This window comes from Microtus ochrogaster, linkage group LG3, assembly GCF_000317375.1.
Source record: "Microtus ochrogaster isolate Prairie Vole_2 linkage group LG3, MicOch1.0, whole genome shotgun sequence".
NCBI lineage: Eukaryota > Metazoa > Chordata > Mammalia > Rodentia > Cricetidae > Microtus > Microtus ochrogaster.
The window spans coordinates 21,856,320-21,868,912 of NC_022029.1; positions in this window are offsets into that span (position 1 = coordinate 21,856,320).

The window sequence follows — 12,593 nt, forward strand, 5'->3', positions numbered from 1 at the left end:
TTTTTTTTGATAGTCCAAGATGTATATTATCGAAGGGAATGTGGTAGACTCCTATAAGAGTTGATTTTGTAAGAAAACTTGAGTGGGACATGAAATAACCATTGTTCTGGATGTGTCTGTAAAAATGTTCCTGGTAGAGATTAGCATTTGAATTGGTGAACTTTACGAAACAGATGGGCGTCCCCAACATCGGCGGGCATCCTCAACTTGTTCAAAGCCTGAATAGGCTAAACATGTGGAAGGAGGTTGAGATTTCCCTCCTGGGACTGTGTCCTTCTCTTGTTCGCAGTCACCTCTGTCTCAGCCTGTGAACTCTATCACCAACTTGCCCGGGTCTTTAGATTGCACATGGAAGATTAAGAAATGTTTCAACCTCCATAGTTGCGCTGGCCCATTTCATATATTAAATGTATCTCTTTGTCTCTTTCCCTTTATCTCTTTCTATCTTTCTTATTAGTTCTTGAGAATTCTAATAACATACTATATGCTAAAACACTCCCTGGATTAATATGCCCTTCAAACCGGATCTTGTAAGCACTATGCATATGGTTACATATGATAACAGATAGTCATTAACATTAAATTTTATATCAGTCCTTGGAAAGGCTCTTAAAATCAGCAGGTGACTTAAACCCGTCTAGACTAGAACTAACTTCCCCGTGACTGTTAGCTGTTTAGGGTGATTACTCATTCAATGACATTTGGTATCAGTCCCACTACTGTTAGGAGACAGGTGTTGGACTCTAATCTGAACACAACAGTCAACCTTTTTATTTTGTTTTATCATAGCCAATAGATCTGTGATTGAGTAAAAGACTTTATAATGTTCATGAAACTGGTCGGAAGGCAGCAGAGTGCTCGAGCACATAGTAGTACATTTTCCTAATAGCAAGAGAGGGTGACATTGTTTGATTGCATGCTATATGCTATAGTACTATAAATTTTATAAGGAATATGTAATCTTATGTTTAAAATAATCATATATAATATATACCCCCCCACACACATTTACTACTTCTTTCTTTTTGGAAGTGAAATTAAGGACTGGTCTCACCATTACTAACTAGTTGCTCAGAACTTCAAACCCAGGCTTGGGCTCCCAAATATCTACCTATTCTTTTAACCACTATATTGACATTAGATAGTGAACAGATCTCATCATGGCTGTTTTTATATGAGATTAGAATCAACCATTATTTAAAGATTACCCTTAGATGCTGAATACTAGTGGCAGACTTAACTTAGGGTAAGTGACTAAGATCAAATTAACAGCTGTGTTTTCAATGAGTTGCATGTGATAATTACAGGCAAGCAACCCGGGAAAACTTGCCAACACACTTTGGAGACATGAATTATAATCACACCAATATTAAACATGAAGAAGTTACAACAATTGTTCCAAAAAATGGCATGCTAGATGAACTCATCAAGCATGAGAAAGAATCAATAGAATCATTCCCCACTGTTCAGGTAAGAATATAGCCAATTCAAACAGGAGGACCTATGCCTTCAGACTCACAGTACATGGGATTTCAGAAATCAGAGACAGCAATGCAGCTCAAAACCCGGAAGAAATTCTATTGGTAGGTCCTTTCAAATAAAGCAGTCTTGACATAAAGGTCAATTGTAAAGAAGTTTAGGAAGTTGCTTGTAAATTAAAAGCAGTATAAACATAAATTAAAGATTTCCTAGCATCACACATACAAGTATAAATCCATATGCAATTTGATTTCTTATAAAATCTTTCAGCATGACACCAATAAAACCATTTAACTTCAAAAGGGACAAAGCCCAGAACTCTGCCATGTGCCATGTGCTACACGGGCCGTTTCATACACCTGCTGTGGGTGTGTTTCTATTGCTAACACAGAAGACACGGGCAAAAATCCGTTCTAGAAACACTTTATCCAGAATTACAAACCTCTTTTCATGCTTATTTCTAGTATTGATCTGGATAACTTATCCTACTGCATAGATTGCAGAAAAGGGTTATGATTTTTATCTTTATTTTGTTTTATGAGATTACAATATAATTACATCATTTCTTCCCTCCCTTTCCTCCCCTCAGAACTTCCCAAATACTCCTCTTTGATCTCTTTCAAATTCATGGCCTCTTTCTTTTAACTGTTCTTACACGGATATATTTAATGTATATACACACATATTTTTAAACAACCTCGCTCAGTGTGTAAAATCTTATTTGTATATATGCTCTCAGAGCTTACCATTTGGTACTGGTTAATCAATTGATGTGCTCTTCCCCCCTTCCCTGGGGAGGATTATCCCCCCCCCCCCCCGCAGCTTTCCTCAGTTGCCGGTAGCTCTTTGTGCAGGGTTAAGGGAGCTAGAGGAACAGGATTAGAAACATTGCATAGAAATCATGACTTTATTCTTGTGTGTAAATTTTTGTAGCCAATAGATTTAACAAAAATTATGATCATGATCAACAGTTTGGCTCCACAAGTGAAAGAATTTGGGTGAAAATTGATAACAAGAACATTTTTTTATGTGCAGAAAAGTCACTTTTTTATATTCTGAAAAGTGTATCTTTATTCCTCTTTGACTAAGTATACTCCTATAAGCATTAAAACTGGGACTGTATGTGGAAATAGCAAAATGCTAGTCCTTCGTTAAAAAAATAGTGTTTGTTTTTGTCTTTTTAAAAGCTAGATCTCACTCATAGCTTAGGCTGGCCTCAGACTTAACCAGTCCTTCTACCTCAGCCTCCTAAATATTAGATTACAGGGTGAGCCACTATGCCTGCCTGCCTCTTCCACTCTGAGAACCCCCTTCTTCGAGCATCTCTGGAAGAGTCTGGAAAGAAAATGTTGTTTGCCATAAACAGGCAGAAGTTGCCTGCTCTTCTGTTAGGGGTGCTGGGACAATTTTGAAACACCTTTCTAAAATGCTGTGTGTTGTTGCTTCAGCAGGATATAAATATCAACTAATTTGTAAACTTTTATTATTCCCACAGTTCCTGCTGGAAGAGTCTCAGTGAACTAAGAACAGCGAGTGCTTTCAGACATGGGAGAATTACCCGAAGTGCTTGCCCCTAAAGAACACAACTGGGTTTCTCTCCCCTGTAGTCTCCTGCTGTTTGGGGGTGTGTTCCAGTGAATTTCTCTGCACTCTAAAAAGTGAAGAGAGATTACAAAGTGTGCTTTAAAGTGCATTAAATATAACGTAAGGTAAATTAGTAAAACCTCTTGAAAAACTCTGCTCTCAGCTCGCCCGCTTGCTTCCTCTGGGGGAAGATAATGCGATTGTGTTGATTTAAAGGTTCTGTCGAGTTCTCTTAAGCATTCCTTTGATGCTGTGTCGCTCTGCCTCTAATAGACTGTTATTGCCCTCTATTGAGTTTACAGAGTGAGGGTAAATCTTTGGTGATGTGATTGAGCCTCTGCAAACTCAATATTGCTCACCCGGCTTTTATAACTCTCAGTTACTCTGCAGCAGAACAGCACACATTTTCATTTTTACCTTTTTAGATTTTCATTCTTTGTTCCCGAAGCTGAGCGTATATATGCTTATACATGGTCTTCAATGTCTATTTGGGGCAGCAGTAACTCATAAACAAAAGAACACTGTCAAGTGGGTTATTTTTCTTTTTTTTAAATTATTGATTTTGTGGTTGATTTTTTTTTTTATTGTGTTCCATTAGGTTCTCAGCTCCACTATTGAACAGATAGCAGCTGGGGCAACTTTAACCCAGACATCTAGCCAAGGTCTAGTTGAAATATCATCGTAAAGGACCCAAGGACATGCAGAAGTGTTTCTCTGGCGACCGTTTCTACCTGGAGACTCAGCAAAGTTCTCTTCTCCTATTGAAGATGACAGACAGGAGGGCTAGGGACTGGAAGTAACAGCCTAAGTTGTGAGGAGTGGAGGAAGCCCTGAGTGAATGAGGACCTGGGTTGATGGTCGCAGCTGACACATCAGGACCGTGGCCAGCATCCTAGATTCATAGCTATAGGAAAAGGCAAAAGTCCCTCCACCCTGACCCCACGAGTCTCCTCTTGTCAGAATGTGCATGTTGGAAGATGTCTACCTTAACTTCCTCCTCAGAGCAAATTTACGGCCTGAAGACTGCTCTTCAACACAGGCTAACACTAACTACACCTGCTTCCTGTTTGGCTGCATACAATAGACCCTGCCGCCTTTTTATGCTTGTATATAACCATGGTCCCTTGTTTGTCTGTATAAGTCAACCCTGGCTACTTGTTCAGCTCCATGCAATAACTCCCCCTCACCGGTGGTTCAACTGTTTATAATAAATACGGAACTTCTGGGATTTCCTTACCAGAGCTCAGTCCACTTGAACCCAGCTTCTTTGTCCGTATGTCTGTATGTGTCTGTCATTTCTTCATTTTCTTCCTTCCCCTCAATAGGCCAAGTCCTGGGATGTGTGCTTGGACATGGTAATAAATAATCTAGCCTTTAATAATGCCTAACCCTGATATTCTTTTTGGGTGTCTTAAATTATTTTCTGCTTCTTTGGTTAAACTTCTTGCAAAAATTAGTAGTTTTCACTGAAGCATAATTCAAGTTATAGTTTAAAACTGTTTATCAAGACTAGGGTATACAGTATATATGTAGCATACCCAAAGCTCTGGATTTGATCCCTAGCACGGTAAACCAGCCTCTGCCCTCCTCCAAAACACCTCCACTTGCCTATAAACGGAGATTGGATTACTGCTACTACTATTATCACTGCTACTACTTCTACTACGAAGCTATCTAAGACAAGTGTGTTAAGATCATGTGTTCAGGCTCTCCTTTGAACCCACTACGTAGCGAGAATAGCTTTGAACTCCTGATGCCCCCTCTCTTCATCTCTTAAGTACTGCGATTACAAACATGGGCCACCATGCCCAGCTTAAAGTAAGCTGTCATGTGCTCTATTGATATGGCTCTTTCTCCTGCTGTTTTAAGAGATACAGTCACGCAGTTTGGGAGCAGATATGAGTTGGTAAGTCCTTGGTGATTGCTCCTCCTGCCATTCCTTCCTAACCGTGATGAGCTGTACCCCGTGTATAATTGCCTATTTGTTGTGGTTTGAAAGTGAACGATCCTTTAGAGGCTCATGTGTTTGGACGCTTGGTTTAAAGCTGATGGTGCTGTTTGGCAATGTCATCGAACCTGAAGGAGCTAGAACTTTCCTGTGGTGAGTACATTACTGTGGGCAGACTTTGAGAGATTTTTTTTGAACCTCAAGCAAGTTTTATTAAATACTGGCCAGTAAGATGGACACAGGCCGGGTCCAGACCTGGGATTCCCAGAAAATGGTGCTTAATTATGTTAGTCAGGTGCTCATAAAGGCAGACCAACAAGGCTATGGTACTTTCTGCTGTCATCAATCAAATCAGGGTGAGCATACATTCTTTGCCCTCTGTTTTTTCTTATTTTTTATTGTTTTTATTGAGCTATATATTTTTCTCTGCTCCTCTCCCGTTGTCACTTTCTATCCTCCACTTCTACCCTCTTCCGTGATCCCTATGCTCCCAATTTACTCGGGAGATTTTGTCTTTTTTTTTTTACTTCCCATATAGATTAAATCCATGTATGTCTCTCTTAGGGTCTTTGTTGTCGAGGTTTTCTGGAATTGTGATTTGTAGGCTGTTCTTTGTTTTATGTCTAAAAGCCACTTATGAGTGAGTAAATATGATATGATATTTTCCTTTTTGTGTCTGGGTTACCTCACTCAATATGATGTTTTCTAGATCTATCCCTTTGCCCGCAAATTTCAAGATGTCATTATTTTTTTCTTCTGTGCAGTAGTACTCTATTGTGTAAAAGTACTATATTTTCCTTACCTATTGGTCGAGGGGCATTTAGGTTATTTCCAGGTTCTGGTAGTGACAAACAATACTGCTATGAACATAGTTGAATACATGTCTTTGTGGTACAATTGAATATCCTTTGGGTATACACCCAAAAATGGTATTGCTGGGTCTTGAGGAAGGTTGTTTCCTAATTTTCTGAGAAATCGCCATACTGATATCCAAAGTGGTTATACAAGTTTGCATTTCTACCAGCAATGGAGGAGTGTTCCCTTTACCCCATATCTTTTCCATCATAAGTTGTCATCAGTGTTTTTGATCTTGGCCATTCTTACAGGTATAAGATGGAATCTCAGAGTTGTTCTGATTTGCATTTCTGTGATGACTAGGGATGTTCATGCAGCATTTCCTTAAGTGTCTTTCAGCCATTTTAGAATCCTATGTTGAGAACTCTCTGTTTAGGTCTGTTCTCCACTTTTTTATTGTATTATTTGTTCATTTAATGACCAATTTCTTGAGTTCTTTGTATATTTTGGAGATCAGCCCTCTGTCCATTGTGGGGTTGGTGAAGATCTTTTCTCATACTGTAGGCTGCTGTTTTTTTCTTGTTGACTGTGTCCTTTGCTTTACAGAAGCTTCTCAATTTTAGAGGGTCCTATTTATTAACTGTTTCTATCAGTGTCTGTGCTACTGGGGTTATATTTAGGAAGTGGTCTCCTGTGCCAGTGAATTCAAGAGTATTTCCCACTTTCTCTTCTATGAGGTTCAGTGTGGCTGGCCATATGTTGATGTCTTTGATCTAATTGGACTTGAGTTTTGTGCATGGCAATAGATGTGGATCTATTTTCATTCTTCTACATGTTGATATCCAGTTATGCCAGCTCCATTTATTGAACAAGCTTTCCTTTTTTCATTTTATATTTTTTTGCTTCTTTGTCAAAAATTGGGTGTTTGTGTGTACATTTATATCTGGGTCTTTGATTTGATTTCATTGGTCTTCCTGTCTGTTTTTATGCCAATACCAGGCAGTTGTCACTACTGTAGCTCTGTAGTAGAGTACTGAAAATCAGGGATTGTGATGCCTCCAGAATTTTCTTTATATACAGGATTGTTTTGGTTTTGCTGGGTTTTTTGTTTTTCCATATGAAGTTGAGTATTGTTCTTTTGAGGTCTGTGAAGAATTTTGCTGGGATTTTGCTGAGCAGTGCATTAGATCTGTAGATTGTTTTTGGTAAGATTGCTATTTTTACTATGTTAATTCTACCTACCCAAGAGCATGGGAGATCTTTCTATTTTCTGATGTCTTCTTCAATTTCCTTCTTCAAAGATTTAAACTTCTTGTCATACAGGTCTTCCACTTGTTTGGTTAGAGTTACTACGAGAGTTTTATGCTATGTGTAGCTATTGTGAAGGGTGATGTCTCTCTGATATCTTTTTCAGCCATTTTATCATCTCTGTAAAGAAGGGTTACTGATTTTTTGAGTAAATCTTGTATCCTGCTAAATTACTGAAGGTGTTTATAAGTTGTAGAAGTTCCTCTTTAGAACTTTTGGGGTCGCTTATGTAAACTATCACATCATCAGCAAATAGTGAGAATTTGATTTCTTTTCCAATTTGTATCCATTTGACCTCATTTTGTTGTCTTATTGCTCTAGTTAGAACCCCAGAAACTATATTGAATAGATATGGAGAGGATGGACAACCAGGCCTTGTTTCTGATTTCAGTTTTTGTTGTTGGTGATGTTAATTTGTGTGTTTTTCCCTTCTTTGGTATTTGCTGCTATGATCATCAATTGTCTTTGTTTCTGTGGATGTAACCAACTTTCTTGGGTTGGAGTTTTCCTTCTAGTACTTTGTGTAGGTCTGGGTGTGTAGTAAGGTATTTGTTAAATCTGGTTCATGGAATATCTTGTTTTTTTCTGTCTATGGTAACTGAAAGTTTTGCTGGGTATGGTAGGCTGGACTGGCATTCATGGTCTCTTAATGTCTATATAAAGCTTGACCAGGACCTTCTGACTTTTATTGTTTCCATTGAGAAGTCAGGTGTAACTCTGTTTGGTCTACCTTTATATGTTACTTGACCTTTTTCCTTTGCAGTTCTTAATATTCTTTCTTTATTCTATATGTTTAGTGCTTTGATTATTATGTGGCAAGGGAACTTTTGTATCAAGTCTATTTGGTGTTCTATAAGCTTCTTATATCTTCATAGGCATATGTCTACTTAGGTTGGAAAAGTTTTCTTCTATGATTTTGTTGAATATATTTTCTGTGCTTTTGAGTTGGACTTCTTCTCCTTCTATCCCTATTATTCTTAGGTTTGTTTTTTTCATGTTATTCCATCTTTCCTGGATACTTTATGTTAAGCTTTTCTTAGATTTAGTGTTTTCTTTGACTGATAAGTCTATTTCCTTTATTGTATCTTTAGCACTTGAGATTCTCTCTTCCATTTCTTGTATTCTGCTGTTTATTCTTTTTTTTAAAAAAGATTTATTTATTGTGTATACAATATTCTTCCTCCATGTATGCCCTCATGTCAGAAGAGGGCTCCAGAACTCATTACAGATGGTTGTGAGCCACCATGTGTTTGCTGGAAATTGAACTCACGACCTCTGGAAAAGCAGCTAGTGTTCTTAACCTCTGAGCCATCTCTCCAGCCCCTGCTGTTTATTCTTGCATTTGTGTTTTCTGATCATTTTCTCATAATATTCATTTCTATAATTTCCTCTGTTTGTGTTTTCTTTATTGTCTCTATTTCAATTTTCAAGTCTTGAATTGTTTCTTTTATTTTTTTTGATTGCTTTTTCTTGGTTTTCTTTAAGAAATTTGTTGATTTCTTCCAATTTTTTATCTTTTTTTTCTTAATTTTTTGAGGGAATTTTTAATTTCCTCTTCAAGGGCCTCAAATTATTCTCCTAAAATTATTTTTATGTCATTTTCTTCCTTCTGCTTTTCATCTATATTTGGTTATTCAAGTCTTGCTATTGTAGGGTCACTAGTTTTTACTGGTGTCATGTTGCTCTTTGTTGTGTTGAGTGTGTTCTTATCTTGCTTACCCATCTTTTCCTCTGATTGGTATAGTTGGGGCTGTCTGTGACTCTGGTGATCAATATTCCAGGTGCCAGTGGGTCCAAAGCACAGATGGTTATTCCTCATGTGCAGTCATGGCCATGGTTCCAGTTACCCTGGAGGTCACTCAGTATTCTTGGAGGTTGTTCGGTGCTCCTGGAGGTCACTCTGCAATACCAGGGGTCATTTGAGTCTGCTCTCATGTAGGTTGCTTGCTTGGGACTGCTCCTTTTGAGGTCGCTACCTTGGGCTTATTCTGTGGAGGTCGTTGGCTCAGGCTGCTACCTCAGAGGCCACTGATACATGCCTGGTCTGCAAAGGTCTCTGTCACAGGCCTGTTCTCTCAGAGGTGGCTCCCATGTACCTGCTCCTGTGGAGGTCATTGCCTTGGGCCTGCTCTGGTGGAGTTCACTGGATGAAGTCTGCTCCTATGGAGGTGGCTTCCTTGGGCCTGTTCTTGCTGAGGTAGCTGGCTTAGGCCTACTCTGGTAAAGGTCGCTGGTTCAGGCCTGTTCCTGCAGATGTCCCTGGCTAGGGTATGCTCTCTCAGAGTTTCCTGATTGATGCTCCATTCGACAGAAGTCTCTGGCTAGGGCCTGCTCCCTCTGTAGTTGCTCCCTTGTACCTGCTCCTGTGGACAAGTTGCTGGCTCAGGTCTGTTCCCATAAGTGTCCCACTCCCTCGAAGGTCCCTGACTCTCACCCAGTCCGGTAGAGGTCTCCTAGCCCCTGAGGTTTTATAGCCTGACTCTACTCTTTAGTCTTTTTCTGTGCTTCTAGGATGCAAGTACAATATGCTTGGCTGGCCTCATGGTCCTGTTGTTAAGTTGCTTTCATCAAGATATTTCATCATCGTAGCAGAAAGGTTATTATGGCAGAATTTGTATCAGGAGTGGGGAATCATTATAATAAACCTGATTATGTGAGTTTCAGGCCTTTGGAAACGTTTTATGGGAAGAGGGTGGAAGAGTTTGGAACTTCAGGTTAGAAAAGCATCAGAATATTGCAAGCAGAGCTTTAAAGGCTGTCTATTCTAGCGGGAGGTTGGAAGACAAAATGTGATGCTTGGGGAGGGAGGCTGACTCATGATTTCAAAGGGAGGCAAGGACCTTATCAGGACCTGGAATAGGGGCCATTTGTGTTGTGTTTGGCAAAGAATGTGACTGCATTCTGGTCATGTCTTGAGAAATTTCAATAAGCTGACTTAAATGTAATAGACTGATTTCTTTGAGGGAGGGCATTTCAAGATACCCTAACATTGATTTAGTGGTGTGGTTATTATTGATTTGTCTTGCACAGGTTAACAGTGAGAAATGAAAAGTGGGAGAGAGAAATTCTTACAACATTCAGTTTGGAAAGGAAAAGATCACCCGGAAGCTTAAGACTGTAGCTGAGGCAGTGTTGGAAAAGGCTGTAATTGTTAAGGAGACTAGCTCTGTTAAGGAGAAGCCTCCAACTTTGCACTGGGACAATAAGAAAGGTACCCTAAAGTCATCTGAAAATGCAAGTTTATTTGAAGGAAAAGAAGATCAGGATATCAAAGGACTTTTTCACTCCTGTAAAGTGACATAGAGTGACTGCCTAAGGAAGTAAGTACTGCCTACCCTCAACCTCAGCACACAAAAGTTGCTATAACTGAGGTCCAAGAAAACCAGGCCCATACTGAACTGACCTGAGGACTTGGAAGTATCATCCACGAAACACTGGCTTTGTAAACATGCAAGACACAAAATTGAAGAGGTCATGGATCTTCCCCCAAGGTTTCAGAGAGCAGCTGAGGCTAAACAATGAGTGACAAGATCAGAGTCCCTGCAAGGAGACCCTGAGAGGTCATTGTATGAAGCCAGGAAGGTGAAACTTTGGTTAAAGTAGAGCGCTCAAGATGCTTTAGATGCCAGAACTGTGGGATGCCTGCCAAGGATGAATATATACAGGAAGTTGAACTAGCCCATGAGACTGAAGTGTGTTGCAGGCAGCTAGAGGAGTGGAGATACCTCAATACTTTGAAATTGAGATAATTTTATCCTGTGTCCCAGATGCAGGGCATAGAGTGGCAGGATCTGGTGTTTGTCCTACTAAGTTTTTTAAATTTTGCTATGGTCCAATCTTTCTTTGCTGTGCCTCCCTTGCTCTCTTTTGGAATGAGACTATTTAGTTTGTGACATTGTATGTTGGAAATGCATACACGGGTTTTGGCACCAGATGTATGCAAGGGAAGCACAGTAAAGAAATTGCCAGTATGACCACTATATAATATGGCTAAGGAGAAGGCTTTTGTTGTAGATATGAGAGAGCAAGGACAACCAGTGGTATATGGAGTAATCCAGAGGAGAGAGAAGAAGAAATAGGTTGAAATAACCAGCAGGTTGAACTTGGCCAGGGCTATCTGTGAGAGAGGAAGCAATCTTAGGGTATAAATAATAGAGATAGCCAACCAAAGAATGGATAAAGAAGATGTGGTATATTTACACAATGGAGTACTACACAGCAGAAAAAAATAATGACATCTTGAAATTTGCGGGCAAAAGGATGGATCTAGATAATATCATATCGAGTGAGTTAACCCAGACCCAGAAAGACAAATATAATATGTACTCACTCATAAGTGGTTTTTCTACATAAAGCAAAGAAAAACCAGCCTACCATTTACAATTCCAGAGAACCACGACAACAAACAGGACCCTAAAAGAAACTTACATGGATCTAATCTACATGGGAAGTAGAAAAAGACAAGATCTCTTGAGTAAATTGGGAGCATAAGGATCATGGGATAAGTTAGAAGTGAAGTGGGGAAGAAGGGATGGGAACAGAAAAAAATACATAGCTCAATAAAATCAGTTTAAAAAGAAGACTAGAGGAAGCATAGTGAGAATAGCGAGAGCAGAGAATATGGTATTCATGGGGGCTAGCATAAATCAGGGAACCTGTAGGGGTCTGACCTAGGTCCTCTGCCTACATGCTATGACTGAGCAGCTTTATGATCTTATGGAGTTCTTAACAGTGGAAATGGAGTCTTTCTCTAACCCTTCTGCCTGCTTGTGGGACCCTTTTCCTTCTATTGGTTTGCCTCACCCAGCCTTGCTGTGATAATATTTGCCTAGTATTATGGTAGCTTGTTGTGCCATGTTTGGTAGATGTCTCTGGGAGGCCTGCTCTTTTTTTGAGGGGAGGTAAAGGGGTGTGGATCTGGAAAAGAGGGGAGGTAGGGAGGAGAGGCAGATGGGGTAGGAAAGAATGGAAAACTACAGTTGGGATGAAATATATGAGAGAAGAATAAGAAATGTTTAAATATATAATATTATATATATATATATATTTATATGCAACACTAACTGGTTTCAGTTGGTCATATATAAACGTGATGTGTGAAAAAAATCAGGAGTAGTAGGTGGAGGGAAGGAAAGGGTAAGGAGACTGTCATGGAGGCTTTTAGTTTCATTTCACTTAATGGTAACTGGGAACACTGTGGGGTGAGTGAAAAGGCATTTCACACCACACTCAGAATACATCGTACCCAGTAAGTTCTTACAAGCTTGTGGATCTGCACAAGATCAAATCAGTTAAATATTCCACCGTTGAAGAGGGGAGGGTCTTCCAGGGCCCAATCCCTAGCAGAGGAGTTACTGGCAGTTGATGGATGCTTGGGGAAAGAGATTTACCATTCTTCAGGCCCCTGGGGGTTCCTCATACCTGTGTTCATGTGTGCAACACAGAGCTCAATGGCGTAAATAAATAAAAATTATAAAAG